Here is a 17341-nt window from a genome sequence, read left to right as displayed (position 1 = left end):
TTTATTATTGTTATTATCATTTTTTTAAATTGTTGAACTGAATAGAAATTATGTCATACCCAAATTTAACACATGCTTCATTTTTAGAGGATTTAAAATGTACTTTTTTTGATTTGTTTTATTATATTTTTTGCTTACATTTCCTGCAGCACTTAATGTTTATTTGCATACAATTTGAATGGTTCATGTCATACCACAATACAGTCATGAAAGAGTTGTCACATTTTCTTAGATTTAAGGAGAAATTGTATTGTCAGTAATTAGCAATAAAAATGTTGAAGAGAAAAAATAAACCAAAACTTAAGGTTTTATGAGTTGAGATATCCTTTATATTATAATTATTCCATTCCCAGAGAGCGACGGCACAGTTCTCAGTCTTATTTAGATAATTTGCTTTTATTCTGCTGTCAGTGAATAGTTATTATATTTCAGGAGACGTGTTTCTAATAAATTGTGAGTGAGTTTCCTTCTAAAATGTCTTTGATACAATGGGCCCTCCTGATCGGACTTCTGGAGTTAAATCAAGCAGCAGGGATCCATCAGAAAAGATTTGCCTTGGTGGATATGCTGGTTTTGTTCTTCTGGATTACAGCCTGCCACCCATATTCAAGCCTAGTAGTCTGAGTTGCTTTGGTATTTATCCACCCAGACATTTACCAAAATTGGGCATCTAGATTTAATTTATTTATTATCACTCCTATCTTTTTTTACAAGCATTGTAAATTATTTTCCAATTACTTTCATATTGCTCAGTCAGCCAAACATTTGATCAAATAAAAAAAATTTAAATTTGATGCAGCTTAAAAAAGATTCTCAATTATTGTTGAACATTTTCATTCCTGCAAATTCAAGAACCCTGCATTTAATTTCCCAAAGGCTGCAAGACTCTATTTACATATGTATATTACAATTATGATTATTTGCCTTTTATGATCATTTTATACTTGTTTCTAATATTGAATTAATTTAGATTGAAAAATTAAACACTTTTTTTCTGAGGGATTTTCTGTCCTAGAATTTATCTGGATTTAGATTCTTTTCATTTGTTTCTGCTTGATTTTTTTTTTTTTTTGTTGGTCTGCTATGTTCAAGTTTAGCAAAATACATGAAAAGCTGAAGTATGGTGTGTAATGTTGTTCCTTATCACCAGTCTTCAAAAAGAGCAGCATGTTGTTGGAGGGCCGCAGTGAGTGTGTGTGCCCTCCATTAACACCTTTTGAAAAGACAGTGAGTTAGAGAAGCAGACAGTGGGCTTGTTAACACACAGGCATTAGTGAATCTGTGTGTGACTTTGTGAGGGAGGGGACACTCCGCTAGTGTTATGACAGGAGTCTTTCAGAGACAAAACACACCACTACACACCACAAGTGTCCGGCTCCTGAATAGGGAGGATTTGTTGCTCTACACCTAATTAAACAGTGCTTTAAATAATGGTTATGGTGAGAGGGCCTTTGTTCCAATTCACCTTCCAAAGCTTAATGTTTGACTTCAGTGACAGTGACGTGTGTGCCTGAATTTTATTGACAAGCACATGGTCAGCCTTTCATACACAAGGATCAGACTGTTTGAAATTATTCCAACTGGACAATTTTATCTTGTCAGATTCCAATTTGGGCCACAATTGAAAAATGATTATTGGTGATTTTTTTTAGGTAAAAGAGTACAAGTCCAGTGAAGATGTTTTGGATGTGGTTAGCGCTGTGTGCCTAGGGGGTTCAGAAGATTATGATACTCTGTGCTTTGTGAAGCAGTCTTTGAGGGAGGTAGAAACCTTGACCAGAGCAAATAAAGCATAAAAGCTGAAATTAGGTTACACGTTCACACATTTAATAATTGATTTTGTTTCAGTTAAAATTGATTATTTCTTTCTATCTCTGTGGTTTTCTGCCTTTGGATTGTTCAGACCTGCTACCCTGGCAATCCTTCCAATTTTTATTCATTCCAATTTCAAGGGAATATTTGTAAAAGGGTGAACAAAATGCTGTTAATATTCTGTAGATCCTGACCCAGATTTAAGTTGGACAGAAGTGGGCCGTATTCTATAACTCCTGACAGTCCAAATTTAATTCTCATCAAAGAGACAAACCTTTAGAGTTGGAGCTGGAACTTCTCATCCTTTGCAAATATTCCCTTGTATTTTGTTGGCTTCGCTGCCTGGTAATGATATGCGTGTGAAGCGGAGACAGGCTTGAGTCTTTGCAGAACTGGGAACAGATGCAGTGAAGCTGCACTTGGCCTTTGACTGCCTCTGTTTCCCAGTAGGATGATGGTGATGATGGGATTAGGTTAGCCACAAAATACAGTTTTTATGATATAACCTGGCATTGACAGATATCATGCCATGTGCTTAGCTAAGGCAATGAAAATAAAAGCACAACTTTTCATACTTACAATTATTCAGATGTTTCAAGTTTCAATATTAGTGGTGTAAACGGTGTAAATGGTTATTGAGCAGCAAAAACCTCATACCCTCTGTGTATGGGTGTGTGTGAGACGAAGAGGGATTTATGGGCTGCCTCTGTCAAAATGCTATGGATGGAGTGTGATTGGTACCCAATGTGTCTCCGCTAAAGTAGTCAGGGTTAGTGTTTGATGATGAGAAAAAATACACACTTCATCAAAAGACAGAAAAATCATGTCACTAATTATTTTACTATATTATATTTAATATAATAACCAAAAATAGCAATTCATTGGAAGTTCTAATATAATAATGTACTTTATGTCGCTCTGGAAAAGCATAGAAATTTTTACTTCCTGTTGTTCTCCAAATATATTCAGTTATTTGACTTTTATGTTTATGTAATATTGTGCTTGTGTACAATACGAGACATGAAGGTTGGTCGTGTCTTTTTTGCAGATTTGGTTGACTCGTCCCTGTCTGTGTGCTGTATGTTGGTTTTAGCTGAGACCCAGCTAACCCCCATCACCACCCCATCCTCTGTCGCTGCTATTGTTCCTGCCCAAATCAGCCAGCTCTATTTTTCAACACCTCATGTTTTGCTTCATTTTCCTTGCCAAGATTTGTTCTTAAATTTGTCTTAATTAACATTTAAATCTTAATTGAAAGGTGTTTCTTTTCATTTACAAAATATTATTATAATTTAACTGGTACTGGGAGGTATTACCTAAAATTGATATGGTAATGTCATGCATATATATTTATATCAGTATATTTGTCGACAATATAATGTTTTTAAAAGAGTAAAGCCCTGGTATGGCAAATGCATGGCAGCTATTATTTTCTTATTAACTGAACTACGAGAAGATATAGGATTTAATGTCATACATAGATATTTTAAGAATGTTTAATGTGAAAAATAGCACTATAAAGCAGAAAGAATCCTAGAATAACTTCTCTTTGTGGCACCTTTGTGTGTATGGTCCTGTCCTGAAGTGGCATTCATGTGTGACCTGACTGATGGGATCACCATTGCTCAACAAGAAACAGGAGTTAACACTCAGGACACATTTAGATCTGATCACTCAGGCCACATTTGGAGGTGGTCAGGGTCATATGTGACCACATTCTGTAAGCAGTGATGAACATGAATGTGTCTGGTGCCGTATTGAAGGTCCATCTCATTATGCAGGCACGCCCACATGCCCACAAATACATCAGGCTGTTTGCGTCACTTCTCCTGTTTTCTGCTTTTATTTTGTGACCAACCTGGTTTCTCTTTCTTGTCTGTCATGCAGTCGCTAGTTTGTGTAAAAAGTATGTAAAACGGTGGATTCCTTGTCTTCAGTGCTTCGGCTGCTGCTGTTTACCATCAGTTTCTGACGAATACCTTCTTCTTCGTTCCAGCAGACGAATCACAGTTTAATGCATTGCTGCCTCCACCTGGTGCAGTTACAGCATTTCCACTTGAGAACTGTCAGGGCTCTGTCGGTCATTATTATCAAAATTCATTCCATAGGGAAAATTCATACTTTCCATATTGTTTATTCCACCAACCCTAAATTGAGGCACATTAACATTACATCACGACATAAAATATACAACACTTTTGCTATATCATTTATTATAATCAATCATTTTGATCACTTTTTATGCAAAAATATGAATATATATACAATGGTAAATATCACCGATTTCCAAGTTTTATTGTCCTTTATCTATGGTTCCGCTACTGACGTTTTCAGAGTAATTTGGCAATCAACATTTCTCAGAATTAATGATATTGATTCAAACATTTTAAATACAAAGTGAATAAACACACTATGATATCTTTTGATGGATGTTGATTTTTGATTGTTTAATTAATGATTACACATTCTTAAACCTCCAGCCATAGGCTATTTGTTTGTCGCTGTCTAGATGTTGGTTGTCGTAGTAGCAGGATTTTTTCGGTGGAGGATTTGGTACTCTGGAAGCAGCCTAGACTGCCTTTGAATTTGCTCATTTTCTGCCCCGCATTGTTCCTCTGTTCGGCCCCCCTTGATTGGCCCCTGCATAGCAACTTGTCACATGGAGCATGGAACGCAGAACTGCTCCTCAGACTTGGCTTCATTTGAATTTTAAGCTGCACATTTATAACCTTAGCACTTAGCTCTTCACCTAATTGAATTGTTTGAATTATTTTCCCCGAATTGAATAGTTGGCCTTTGCATGCGATTTTATATATATATATATATATATATATATATATATATATATATATATATATATATATATATATATATATATATATGTACAATACACTCAAACTCTTAATTCCTTTTTATGTATTTCTTTTCCAATTTATGAAAAGGAAAATATTAACATTTTGCATTTTCTTTCCAAACTGATTACATGTTTTATTATTAATTTATTATTTCAAGATTAAGTTGCCAGAAAATCCACTGCTAAGTTAACACAAAAATTAGTTTTGCTTCATGAATCTGATTTAACAAATATTCACCTTATCCATGGCCATGTCCTTGATTAAACATTATTGATGATGTTATTGACTGTCTCTTCTCTTACTAAAACTGACATAGAAGCTCTGGCCAGCCATCTTTCGTTCTTTCTCTTTCTCTGTTCATACAGCCCTTATCAGAAGCATGTATCTTCACCTGGGCATTTCCTGCCAGAGGTCAATATATAAACACACACACACAATTATTGTCATTTTAAACATATCATTTTAGTAGCCTTGAAATGTATGTACATTTTGTAGGTTAAGATAATTTGAGAAAAGAATGACTGAAAAGGTTATTGTTATGGTTTTTTTTTATTTAATATGGTATAGTATATTATTACTAGTTTGGATCAGACAATGAAGTCATGTTAAATAATATTGATTTAGTGAAAAAACTCGGTTTTTCCTCCACAAGATTTATGTAAGATTTAATACAAAGGGTTTAGTTTTAATTGAGGAGTATATCACCAAAATTTTACTCAAACATAAATGTTCGGCACCTCAGATACGGCATAAACCCACATAAAAATTACATTGTTTATTTTATTTACTATTTCATAAGTTTTTTTTGGGCATTTCTACATATACCAAATTGCTTAATTGCTAAATATAAAATTCAAAATAAAATCAGAATATTCATTTAACACTGAAGAGTGATGAAAGCCACCATCAAATTTAAGCCACATCAAAACTTGAATAACAGGAATTGTTAAAGCATTAAAAAATAATGTTACCATTAAAAAAAATTACATCCTTACATGTATTGAGAAGAGAACAGAACTCTGGGCCCCCAACACAGACCTGAGTGAAGAGATGGGGGAAAAAAATGCTTGCTAAGCTATCCGTTTCACACACGCAGGGACAGAAGGTTCGATATTCATTCGATCGATGAATGAAAAGGCACAATGGCAAAATCGTATGGGTTCCTTTTCAAATCCGCGTCTCCAATGTCCCCCCCCGCCACCCCTCCACAGTCTGCAGTCGTTGGGCGGCTGGTGTGGCAGGCAGAGAGAAAGAGAGAGAGGAGAGCAAGGGTTACATCAAGGCTGTTCCCTGGACCGTGCAAACAAGTCTAGACCAGTGACCTGTTCAATGGGTCCTTTTGAGGAGTGGGGCAAGTTCGGTCAGAGCGAGGAGAAAGGCAGGCATAGCCTCTTTTCACTGCCGAAGCAGCTCACAGCCTGCGATCGACAGGAGGTAAGGAGGGCCGGGAGGGCAGGCATCTGCTTCCATGGTTACGGGCCGGGTATGGGAACCCTACAATTGAGGAAGCTCCGTTCTCATGCTCCCACAGAGGCAATGTCACGCATTTTAAAAATGCGTCAGGCCGGAGCGAAGACCATATCCACCAGCAGCAGAGTCGCTCTTTGAGAGGGGAAATAAAATGATAGCACGTCAGTTTGACGAGGAGAAAAAAGAGTAGGGAGAATCATCATGATTGGGGTGGCATCATGTGCTTGAGAAAGAAAGGAATGCATCACATGATCGTAGCAAATCCTAATTCAAAGAAAGATGTATTTTCGGCAAGACGCAGGGGTTCTCTCCAAATTGCTTCTGCTTCATTTTGAGCCTCTTTTTGTGCAGAAATGGTATTGTTCTGTTGAAGTCACTTGCACAGATGATTTATCCTCCGAGGGAGCAAAGGTCAAGGTTTATGTGGTGAACTGTTTTGTTGTGATGCAGGGACATCATCCCAATGAGTCTCTCCAACCAACTATTTTCATGTTTAAAGCTTAGAATGTACTTTCACTTTTTCGAGAGGAATTTCTTTGTTGAGCTTTAATTGTTTTAAATGGCAGAAACTGATAAAATGTGAATATTTATATTTAACATCGAACATTGCAGCTGGCAAACAGTAAAAGTGTTACAATAATAGAATATATGAGGATTTGGAATTCAAATCTGTTGAATGTGAGGAGTCATATCCATCTGTTTGTTGATTTTGTGTGCGTGCGTGCGTGTGTGTGTGTGTGTGTGTGTGTGTGTTGCCTTGAATGGGTGCTTTGGGCTTTTCTTCATGAAGAAGGGGTGTGTTGGAACGTTGAATTTGGTCATGCAGCTGATGCCTTACCCCTAACACACTCCAAACAGAATAGACAGATGGCCGGCCCTCAGGAAGGGCTCAGGGCATTTAGATTTGCTCTCAGACCGTGGGAAAGTCTGTGGCTGATTTCACCTGCTTATGGAGTTTATGTGACTGGATTAAACAGCAAAGAAAGAAGTGAGAATTAAAAACTAATATGGGCACAACAACAGTGGTTGTTGCTTCGTGCAGATGCGTCCTATTCTTAACATCTTGTTTAAGGAGGAAAGGGAATTAATGGACACAAACAGTTTATGAATTTATACATTTCATATATATAAATATAAAAATGCAAATATACATATATATGTATATATGTATATATGTATATATATATATATATATATGTGTATATATATATATATATATATATATGCATATACATACATATTTAAGGACAGTAAAAATGTTTTTCTTTTTTTGTTGTTTGTGCAATGGGAGACAGGGTGAATGGGTTCATTCTCTTTTTTGCATCTGTCTTGGTAATCCTAATTGGAAACAGTTGATCCGCAGTTTGTTGGGACATTAGACATGATGTTTGGCCATCTCTCTCTCTCTGCTTTTGATTAACTCAGAGTCAGAGACATCCATGTGCACACTGTGATTTATTTTTATTGAAAAAAGAATGGGGCAGTTTGTCTGCCTTTCATCAGATCAATTCCAAGATGCATGCACAATTCAAATTCATACTCATAAACAATGGGTCAGACACTGAAGGGTTATTAATTATTTATTTCAATGTGCACTAAAATCAAATGAATTGCTCGTGCTCAAATGTTGTGTTTTGCTGATTTGATGAAGCATGTTGGGATTTATGAGGATGCCACCTAAAATGTGTGCTGACAACTGTTTAAGTCCATTTCAAAGCATACAAATGAATTATCAAATTTTAAAAAAATCTCTGTCATAACTGGGATGATGATCAGTGTTGTGTGAAGTCCAGACAGGTAGCTCTCATTCAAGGATTCCCTTGTGTGATCAAATACAGATTCGAACAACAGTCTCTTTCAAACAGTCTTGTCCATTTGTTGTTGTTTTTTTTTTCTAGAGACTGCTGGTTACAAGGCAATCTACTAATGTTTAATATTTGAGGATGATGTGTGTTTCTCATTATTCATTTTAAAAGTAGGAGAAGTTGATTGTTTTTCTCATTTCAAATCTTTTTTCCACTTTTATTATGGCAGCAATTTAGTTTACCAAATTTGTTGGTTTTTGGCACATATTAAATAGTTGTCATATTGCGCCACCTCCAAATGTTGATTTATAACCACAAGATCCCTGATTGCTGCCTCTTTGAGTACTGTGCTCTCAATAAAATGCTGCTTTGGCAACAAATGGCATTCTCATTCATAGAAATTGAGTGCATAAGAGTTCAATTTGGTTGGAAGTCAAGTGCTCTCCATCTTAGAAGGGTGTCTGTTGTTGGGTGGAGGGGGCTGTGGAGAGCTAATCAAATGTGGTTATTTGCAAAGAGTTGGACAGGGTTTGACAAGACACGTAAACTTGACTGCAGTGCTTGAGAGACCCTTCAGGTTGATAGCATAGAGCAGTTGAGTTGTAGCTTTATTGTTGTTCTTCAGATTTGGACAGTTTTCTTGCTTCTGGGAATCATTTGGTCCATAAGGTTCAGATCATGCTGTAGTACATTTGCTATTCATTTGTAACACGGTCCCTTGCAGAGCAACAATGACTCTGTAAAGTTTTACTTACTTCTAAAATGTCAACACACATTTAGCATAGTTTGTGGGGTTTTCCTCTCTCTGAGGTCTTTGCAGCACTTGATCTTCCAACTTTTTTCCATTTTACATGTGTGAGCTCATCTCAGGCTCATGTATGAACACCAACACACTAACAAAACACACTTTATTTATATTTGATCTGTGTAACATTGATGTAGGAGGAGTTGGTGTTTGACTGGATGAAACACTAATTGGGTTACTAGAACTCATTCCCCATTTGCTCATACACTGTATATAAATACACACTAAGAGACATTTTGTGCTCTGGCCTCCCTGACCTGTTCACATCATGGTTTATTTTTATAATGGTAATTTGCCATTGGCCTGATGGTTTGGTTTCAGAGGCCCACATCATTAATCACCCAGGGCATTACTACAGCATAATGACACTTTCTCTCAGTGAACCCGCCACATTTCCTGCATATTTTCTTCCCGTCTCTGTCTATAAAAAAAACTGTGGTGTGTTACAGACTGAGACAAGTTAGCTACAAGGTGTGCTAAGTACAACAGCGCAGGAGAGCACAAGTGTGTGCTCTTTATTGTTGGTTTGTATCAGTGTTCATCAAGAGGATAATAGGAAGTGTTATATACTCACATAAACTAGTTTATTTGAACTGAAGTCAATAATACAACTCAACTACAACCGCACTGTCATATGAAGGTATTTACAAGAATTTAAGGCAAGATTTGGCAATTACCGAAACTGCAAACTCCCCAGGAAACAAATTAGTGTGCATGTGTGTGTGTTTCCCTGTGTGTGTGTGTGTGTGTGTGGGGGGGGGGGGGGGGGGTGATCCATGGCAATGCTCTGTAACCCCTTTAAGATCATTATTCCACACAAAATGCACCCTGGGGGTGTGTGACATATTTGTGAATGGGCTCTTCCCCGGGATTTAACGGGTTAACGGCAGACAAAGGGAGCTGGGACCATGTAGCCCAGCAGGGGAGACCCCAGTGGAAACACCAGGCAAGCTTATAATCCCCAATCTGTCCCATCCCTTTTGCTCGGCTTGCAATCACGGCTGACTGGCATGTGCTTGGTTGGGCTATGTGGCTTTGGGGTGAGAGGTGCCACATGTTTTCAACTGGTGCACCACTCTCTCACACACACACACACACACACACACACACACACACACACACACACACACACACACACCTCTCTGGGCAACATTAGGATATTTCACAATCTTGTGCAAGCTGGCTTGATTAATGGTGATTAGAGATAAATTATGTTTTAAGAATGGACGATCATGAGCTTTGGCCTTTATGGACTTTACCTGATGCGTTTGATTTCAGGATTAAAGCCCTGATTTATCATATACATTTAGAATATTGTGCAGTATAATGTATGTCTGCATGTGTTAAGCGTTTCTGGTTGTATGTTTGAGATCATAGAGGCCTAGCAGTAAACTGTGGCACATATTACTGTGCTGCACAGTTTATATCTGAGGCTGGTCACAACTGACCTGACACTTTGTTTAATGTAATATTCTAATCATATTATGTGACATCAGTGACATTTTTCCCTAAAATGCTTTTATCAGAACTTTGTTGAAATTGGTAGAAGATATGATTGCATTATTAGGAATGGGTAAATATAAAAAGTGTTGTTTTTTTTGTGTTTTTTTTTGCAGATTTAGATACTGCAGATACTACTGTTCAAGATTATGGGAAGGATACATTGGTGCCAGGTGCAATTTTTATTTTAGTCTAACATATATAAGTCCTTTAGAATGATTCAGCCTATAGTTTAGCCTATTTGTACAAAATGTGTATCAAGAAAAGAAAGCTTAATATATGGAAGTAATGATTCACAATTCTTAATTGCAATTAGAGATTCACGACTGCATTTTTTGTGGCTGATTCCCATTTTGTACTTGCTCATACTGATATCCGACAGAATATAAAACATGAAAATAAACTTTTCTTCAATGGAAGCTTTTATTTTCATAAATACATAGAAAATATTACCGTTAGGATTCCCCCAAAACGCACTTGGTTACTGGGTTTTTTCTTATTAAGCAACCCTAAAAATACATAAATAAAGTGCTCTCCTACAGGAAAGAGGAACAAATAAAATTATTCTGGAAACTACTTGTTGTATATCCAGCTGTGTCAAAAATATCTTTTACTTATCGAACAAAAGAGGCTGAATGGAGCAGCCAATGAAAGATAGGAGAGGCTGCAGGCTAGTTCTCGGCTCCAAGCTCTGCCTGTCTGATTAGGTTTATTGTATGTTGTTAGCCTTACATGTTTTACAATTTGTAAGCTTACATCCTCATTACTCAGAGAAGAACTTCCATACTAAACTTGAATTTCCACTAGTTTGCCGCATTCTGGCTGTGATGCTAATCATGTAGGGACTTCCACATAGGGGCAATTTCCAGCTGCCTACTGGCTTTACTAAATAAATGAATAATAAAGATTATACAGATTTGGTCGTTGTCTCTTGATTTATCGAAGTGAAGTAAAATCTGGTCAACTGGACGTAAGTTTATCTTGAAGACGTTTCACCTCTCATCCGAGAGGCTTCTTCAGTTCTAGTGAAGAGTGTGGAAACTCCAGCTTATAAACCTATGTGGGAGTGGTCAGTGCTATTGTGGTGGAAACGACCCTCCCGAGACTCACCTGGCCTCCCCAAACGACAGTCGTTGTGCGGTGTCAGGGAGTTTCAGGGGTGGTCGTTAGGGAGTTTCACCAACCACTCAGATGCTAATGGGCTGTGCTGGCATCAGCCGTTCCACATGGGTCTTTCAGCTGAGCTCTTTGGGGAAGTTTTGAAAGGACTTGGTTGTAAATAGGTGAAAGGAAATGTCGCAGTCCACCTCCTCTGTTCAAAGAACTCTTGATTTATGTGTTTCAATCACGTTCATGTAGAAAAGTGCCCTTTTTAGGTCTGTTTTTGTGAAGCATGCACATGCCGTTTTATTTTGAAAATTGACCGGACATATGATGTCATTTGTGTGAAGATTTCCTGTCTGGCTCAATCTGTTCTGTGTAGTCTGACACATCATCCGGCAAAAATAGACTTGCTAGTTGCTTTTCTTGCTGAAGAGGTGCACGGCCAAGTGACCAGCCAGCAATTGGAAATGCGTGATGTTGCCTGGTCAGTCACCAATCAGGGCCTGTCATGCTGAAAAACACCTTACCAGGCAATATGACACATCAAAGCATGGCAATTGTATGAAATCGGTAGATCAGCATATCATAGCCCCCTTTCATAATGTATCCTAGACCTGTAATTCAAACATTCATAGGTTTGCCAGAACTATTATTAAAGACAAGGTACATGACATTTAAATTTTGATCTGGAGAAAGTCAGATCTTACTGAAAGCAAAGCCCCCGCCCCCTTTTTTTTGTTTTCTTTTTTGGAGCTGAGCACAAAGAGTATTGTTGAGAAGATGGCTGGACATCACAGATCTAAGGCAAGTTTCTTTCTGGGAAAAGAAACAGAAATATTATCTCACAAGTAAAACTACGTAAGTGTAATTCTAAATAACATCTTGTTAAACTGAAGAAAATTTGAGATGGACTCTTTGTTTTCCCAAGATGGTTGTGTCTTAAATATGAATAGACTGGCACTCCCATGCTGAAATTTGACCTAGTTGAAATCTGCATGGTGCATTGTCTGAAGAATTCAGAGCAAGTTTCCTATTCCCATTCAGAGGGTGTTTAAGAAGTCATTTAGAAGATGCTGATGTGTTTTTCATTGGAAGGTAGTGCTGAATCACCTGCAAGTCACCTGCTTTATTAAGACCAGGAAGAACGATGGAGACCTTTTAACGATCTGGTCTTCGACTATGAGGGAGAGTCAATGGAGCTCAAATAGCCAGTTGAAAAATCAACAAATATTTATTAATCTCCTGTTGCTTATGAGTTTTACTGTATTGACTGGTACTACCTAATTGTATCTAATGGTTTTTGCAAAAGCCTAATTAAAGTCTTGACTCTGCAATTACTTTTTCAGTCCAACACTGACCTGCATAATTTCCTGTATTCTTGTTCGTCATTATAATGAGAAATATTTAGAAAACAAGAGGAATTATTTTTGGGTAAATGTTTTGTAAGGACTTGCAGAGAGAAGGTGTCATTATGCAAAAAAAACCAAAAAACCTTTGAACGAAATGAGAAGTTATTTTAAATAATATAGTTGATGAGTGTCACCTTCTCTCCAGACAGTCTGGAAAACATCATAGTCTTTAACCTGTTGTTCGGCTCATGTTGTGATATTTTTGTTTTAGGAATAATTAAATAAGGCTGTTAAATGAATACTTCTTCATTTGTAACAACCCTCAATTTGTGAATAATCTGAGAATTAATTCTGATATCATCAATTAATAATTAGAAAGATCTCATAACTTCCACTTCAGGGTGCAAATTGTTAACATTGCTAATTAAAGGATTAAAGCATGTTTAGCTTTACATGCGGATGACATACTTGTTTTTCTCAAGAATACCAATAAATCAATCCTGGCCCTGCTAGACTTGATTAGGAAGTTTGGTACAATTTCAGGTTATAAGATTAATAAGTCTAAAACATCCATCCACAAACATGTTATTAAACCAAGTGGACAGGGAAAACCAAAGTAAGGTAGTGTCACAATTTAAGGTTGTGAATTGCTTCTCTTATTTAGGGAATAGTGAGGGGATGAGGGATTAGTTCCATCACTGAACAATATCATCGAAACTAACTAGACCAGTTATGCAAGCGATCTCAAATTCTTTGGATGGATGGGCTACTTTCCTAATGTCATTAATAGGCAATGGCAAGGCAAGGCAATTTTATTTGTATAGCCCGTTTTCACAAACAGTTTGTCTCAAAGGGCTTCACATGGCATCATAACAACATCCTCTGCCCTTAGACCCTCACATCGACTGAGGAAAAACTCCATAGAAAACCCTTTTAACAGGGAAAAATCTGAGAAACCTCAGGGTGAGCAACAGAGGAGGGATCCCTCACCCAGGACGGACAGACGTGCAGTAGATGTTGTTACAGACAAGAAAACAGTTTAGGGAGAATAAATACTCTCAAAATGAATGTTCTTCCAAAACTATTGTATTTATTTCAAAATTTGCCTCTGCCTCCTCCAAGTAATTTATTTTCTCAGCTGAAGACACTTTTTATTAAGTTTCTATGGAGCAATAGGTTGCACCTATCCTTGTTGTACAGCCCTTATGATAGAGGAGGGCTAAAATGCCCAAACCCACCATGGTACTATTGGGCAGCACAACTGAGAACCCTGATGTTCGACTACTGTGAGGAGCCACTGCGGGGAGAAATGGGAGGTTATTCATGTAAGCTGCCTTTTCCCACTTACTTGTACTCAGCTAATTTCAGGAAACTGAAAAGTTACACCAAGACTCCTATGGCTAAAATTATGATTAGTGTGAGGCAACAAGCTAAGAAATATATTAAGGTAGTTGACTCACTCTCATTATTCTGTCCGATATGGGGAAACGATCTCTCCCCCAAGGAAGAGGTGAGGGGGTGATTTAAAATTTTGGCTGAACACGGGTTACAAAAAATAGGAGACCTTTATAGTCCTCACAATGAACATCTGACATCTTTGATGAAATTGTTGTCATGACATGGCTTGCAGCCAGTTCTTTAGGTATGTACAAATGATTTCTAGCCTATCAACACTCAAAGAAATGATGGTAAGAGACTGCCAGGGAAGGGGCCTGATTTCCAAAATATATAATGAACTGGTTGGTGAATCTTCAGAATCGTCAGTAAATAAGCTTGAGTCCTGAATGGAAGACCTACAGTGCAGGAGAGTGAGGTGTGGGAGATGGTGTGTCCCAAAGCACAATTACAAACAGTGAAGACATTCAAAATTTCTGCAGTACAGTTGGTTGATATGGTCTTACATGACCCCCAGTTAAACTGAACAAATTCAATAATGCCGTACTGGATGTTTGCATAAAATCTGTCAAGGAAAAGTGCATGATTTTCCACTGTTTGTGGCAGTGCTCTCAAATTAAGAAATTCTGGGAGAAAGTAAAACAGTATATTGAGGAGATATTAGAGATAAAATTACATTTAGAACCAAAACTCTTTCTATTGGGTATCTATCCAGCTAATTGTAACATAAGAAAGAAGCATAGATTATTTTTAGATATAGGCCTGTTGTCGGCCAAAAGAGTCATTGCAATTGCTTGGAAAGGGTTGGATAGGCCAAGGATAGCTAAATGGCTTTCAGGTCTAACAACAACTCTGCCCTTTGAGAAGATCACTTTTGCAATCAAGGGTAAGCAACCAATTTTTGATAATATCTGGGGCCCCTTTAGTAATTTTCTTGCAAATAAAGACTTGTCGCAATTGGCGGAAACACCCATAAGTGTCTCTCTGCAGTTCATTAAGAAAATATGCATACTGTCTTGTGCTGAATGATCAGTATCTAATCTATTTATAGTGCTCACTTGCAAGTATGAGCAGTGTATAGTTGGTCTCGTAATCTCTATTTATTTATGTAGTATGTGTATTATTATTTCACTGTGTAATTAATTTTTTTTTCTTCTGTCTTTTGTCTAGTTATTTATTTATTTGTGCTGTTGTTTTGTTGTTATGTCTTGGTCGGGGTTTGATGGACACGGGTTCTTCATGGTTTGGGCCAGAGTTCTGAGTCCCAGTGGTTATATGTATGTTATTATGTCTGGAAATAAATAAAGATATTGTTGGAAAAAAAAGGATTAAAGCACCTCATTTTATCTTCATCTAACCAAGCAAGCAAGACCTCATGGGATTATTTTGGCATCTATATTTTTAATACTCATTCTGATCAGTTCTCAGTCACAGCGATTAATATTCAGCCACATCATACACAAATTCCTCAGTGTTTCTTTTTTGGCAAATATGTACTTTTTAATTATATGTGATGAAAATGTTAACCATCATTATGTAAAACCAAACTAAACTTTGTTGCCTTGCCCAAGTGGTAATTAAAACAAAAGGGCAGATCGGGAGGTGAGCTGAGCATGCAATAAAAATCTCTCTGAGACCTCAGGTTGAAGGTGCCCCACAATCCAATCCATTTTAATTGTTGTTTGAATTAATTTGAAATGCTCAGGTCAATTAGAAAGATGCATTCTTCTGACTGTGAGCAATGTCATATTCATCGATCCATAGAGGTTACTCTATGCACTCGTGTGGGATACTTTTATGTTTGTGTTACTCTGCAGTTTTAGAATTCATAAGCTATTGATCCATCGTAGTGAATGTAAAAGCACACACAGCCTGATAGCAGCCTTGTCTGAAGCCAGCTGATCAATGCTTTGCCATACAGAAACACAAACTCGTTTACTAGTTGTTATGCATCAACATTTGATACCCTAGCAGAAATTGCCTATATCACTCGAGATACAACAGTTTATTGCACTTTCACAACAGGAACCCTTTGTGTTCAGTGATAGAATATAATGAGATTTTTTCTATGGAAAAAAAAATATATTGTCAGAGGAAGGTGTCATGTATGGTTGGTGCAGTGTGTTTGGGTGAGGTTTGGTTGTCTCTGCACAGCTGCTTCCTCTCCCTCCTATGCTCACTGTCTGATTCTTACTCTCCACCTATCCCACCCTGGATGCTTCTGATTGGCTGCTATTTAGTTGGCTGCAGCCAATCAGCCTAGGTGGAAATCTCCCAGTGCTTAGTCTGGTGCTAGGCGGCAGGATCAACAGACAGGTGGGTCAGGCAAAGTCATCGCCCCTCGGCTGGCTGCACAAGAAATCTATGCTTGCTTTTAAAGCAACACCACACCAAAGATTAGCAGTCACACATGATTGCTATTGTCACTGAGAGTTTTGGCAACAATTCTAAAAGCATCACTTCTGTGAACCATCAAGACTGACTGAAACTGCTGTCTCATTTTTTATTCCTTAATTTTTCCATAGTTGGTTAAATCTCCAAATAACGGGCAGACATACAACTACAGAATTTGTCTCTCCTTTCTAGTTTTGTATATATCTGTCAACAAATCATGCTACTTATTTATTATAATTAATTTGGCATTTTTTTCTTTGTGAATAATTGATCAGGTGAAGTAAGGTAAATCTAGTAGTAAGGTGAAGCCTCTGGACAGGGGAAACAGATGAAATCCTTTGTTCAGTCATACCTTATTTTTACTTTATTTTCTTCAGTTTGAAAAACAAATCAATTATTCATCTGTTATCAAAAAAATATCCTGAGCTGAATGTCAGATGTCTCTTGTTTATTTCTTGTTATTCTCTCCACTTTGGCGAGGCAATCTCAAATAAAAGCAACAAAATGGCTGGATGGGTATGTCTCATTAAGCCAAACAGGATAAACTTCTGTCTGGATTAACTTGTCGACTGTTTGCGTGTTATGGCTTCAGGCAACATTAAATGAATGGTGATAAGGGCTATGAACCAAAAATAACACTGGGATGTCTCTGCCATGCCTGTGGAGAATAAACTGGCACAAATTATCTTCCTACAGAGTTTTGGCAGCTGTCAATTTTTACATTGTGCTTGTGCATATTGTCATTTCATATATTTTTTACATAAATAGTGGTTTGTTCAAGGCAACATGGGTTTTTTGTGTCCATGTCTGTCTTCTTCTCCCCCCCAGACTGCAGATTTATCATTTTCTTTG

At 37.5% G+C, this 17341-nt stretch overlaps 1 long non-coding RNA gene across 3 annotated transcripts in view; it reads left to right on the top strand.

Annotated features, from left to right (window-relative positions):
* LOC147249138 (uncharacterized) overlaps positions 1–17341 on the top strand; it is a 57428-nt gene that overhangs the window by 11712 nt on the left and 28375 nt on the right. The window contains exon 1 of one of the 3 annotated variants that reach the window (XR_015119462.1): positions 5934–6101. The exons of the other annotated variants lie outside the window; for them this stretch is intronic. This is a non-coding gene — a long non-coding RNA (uncharacterized LOC147249138). Of the gene's footprint in view, positions 1–5933; positions 6102–17341 lie in introns of those variants that run through there. 3 annotated transcript variants of the gene reach the window in all.

The sequence above is a fragment of the Aulostomus chinensis genome, chromosome 15 (genome assembly GCF_037954235.1).
Source record: "Aulostomus chinensis isolate RoL2024-O1b breed Wild chromosome 15, RoL_Achi_v1.0, whole genome shotgun sequence".
Lineage (NCBI taxonomy): Eukaryota > Metazoa > Chordata > Actinopteri > Syngnathiformes > Aulostomidae > Aulostomus > Aulostomus chinensis.
Note: the sequence above shows the minus strand (reverse complement) of the source record. Positions and strands in the feature narration are given on the sequence as shown.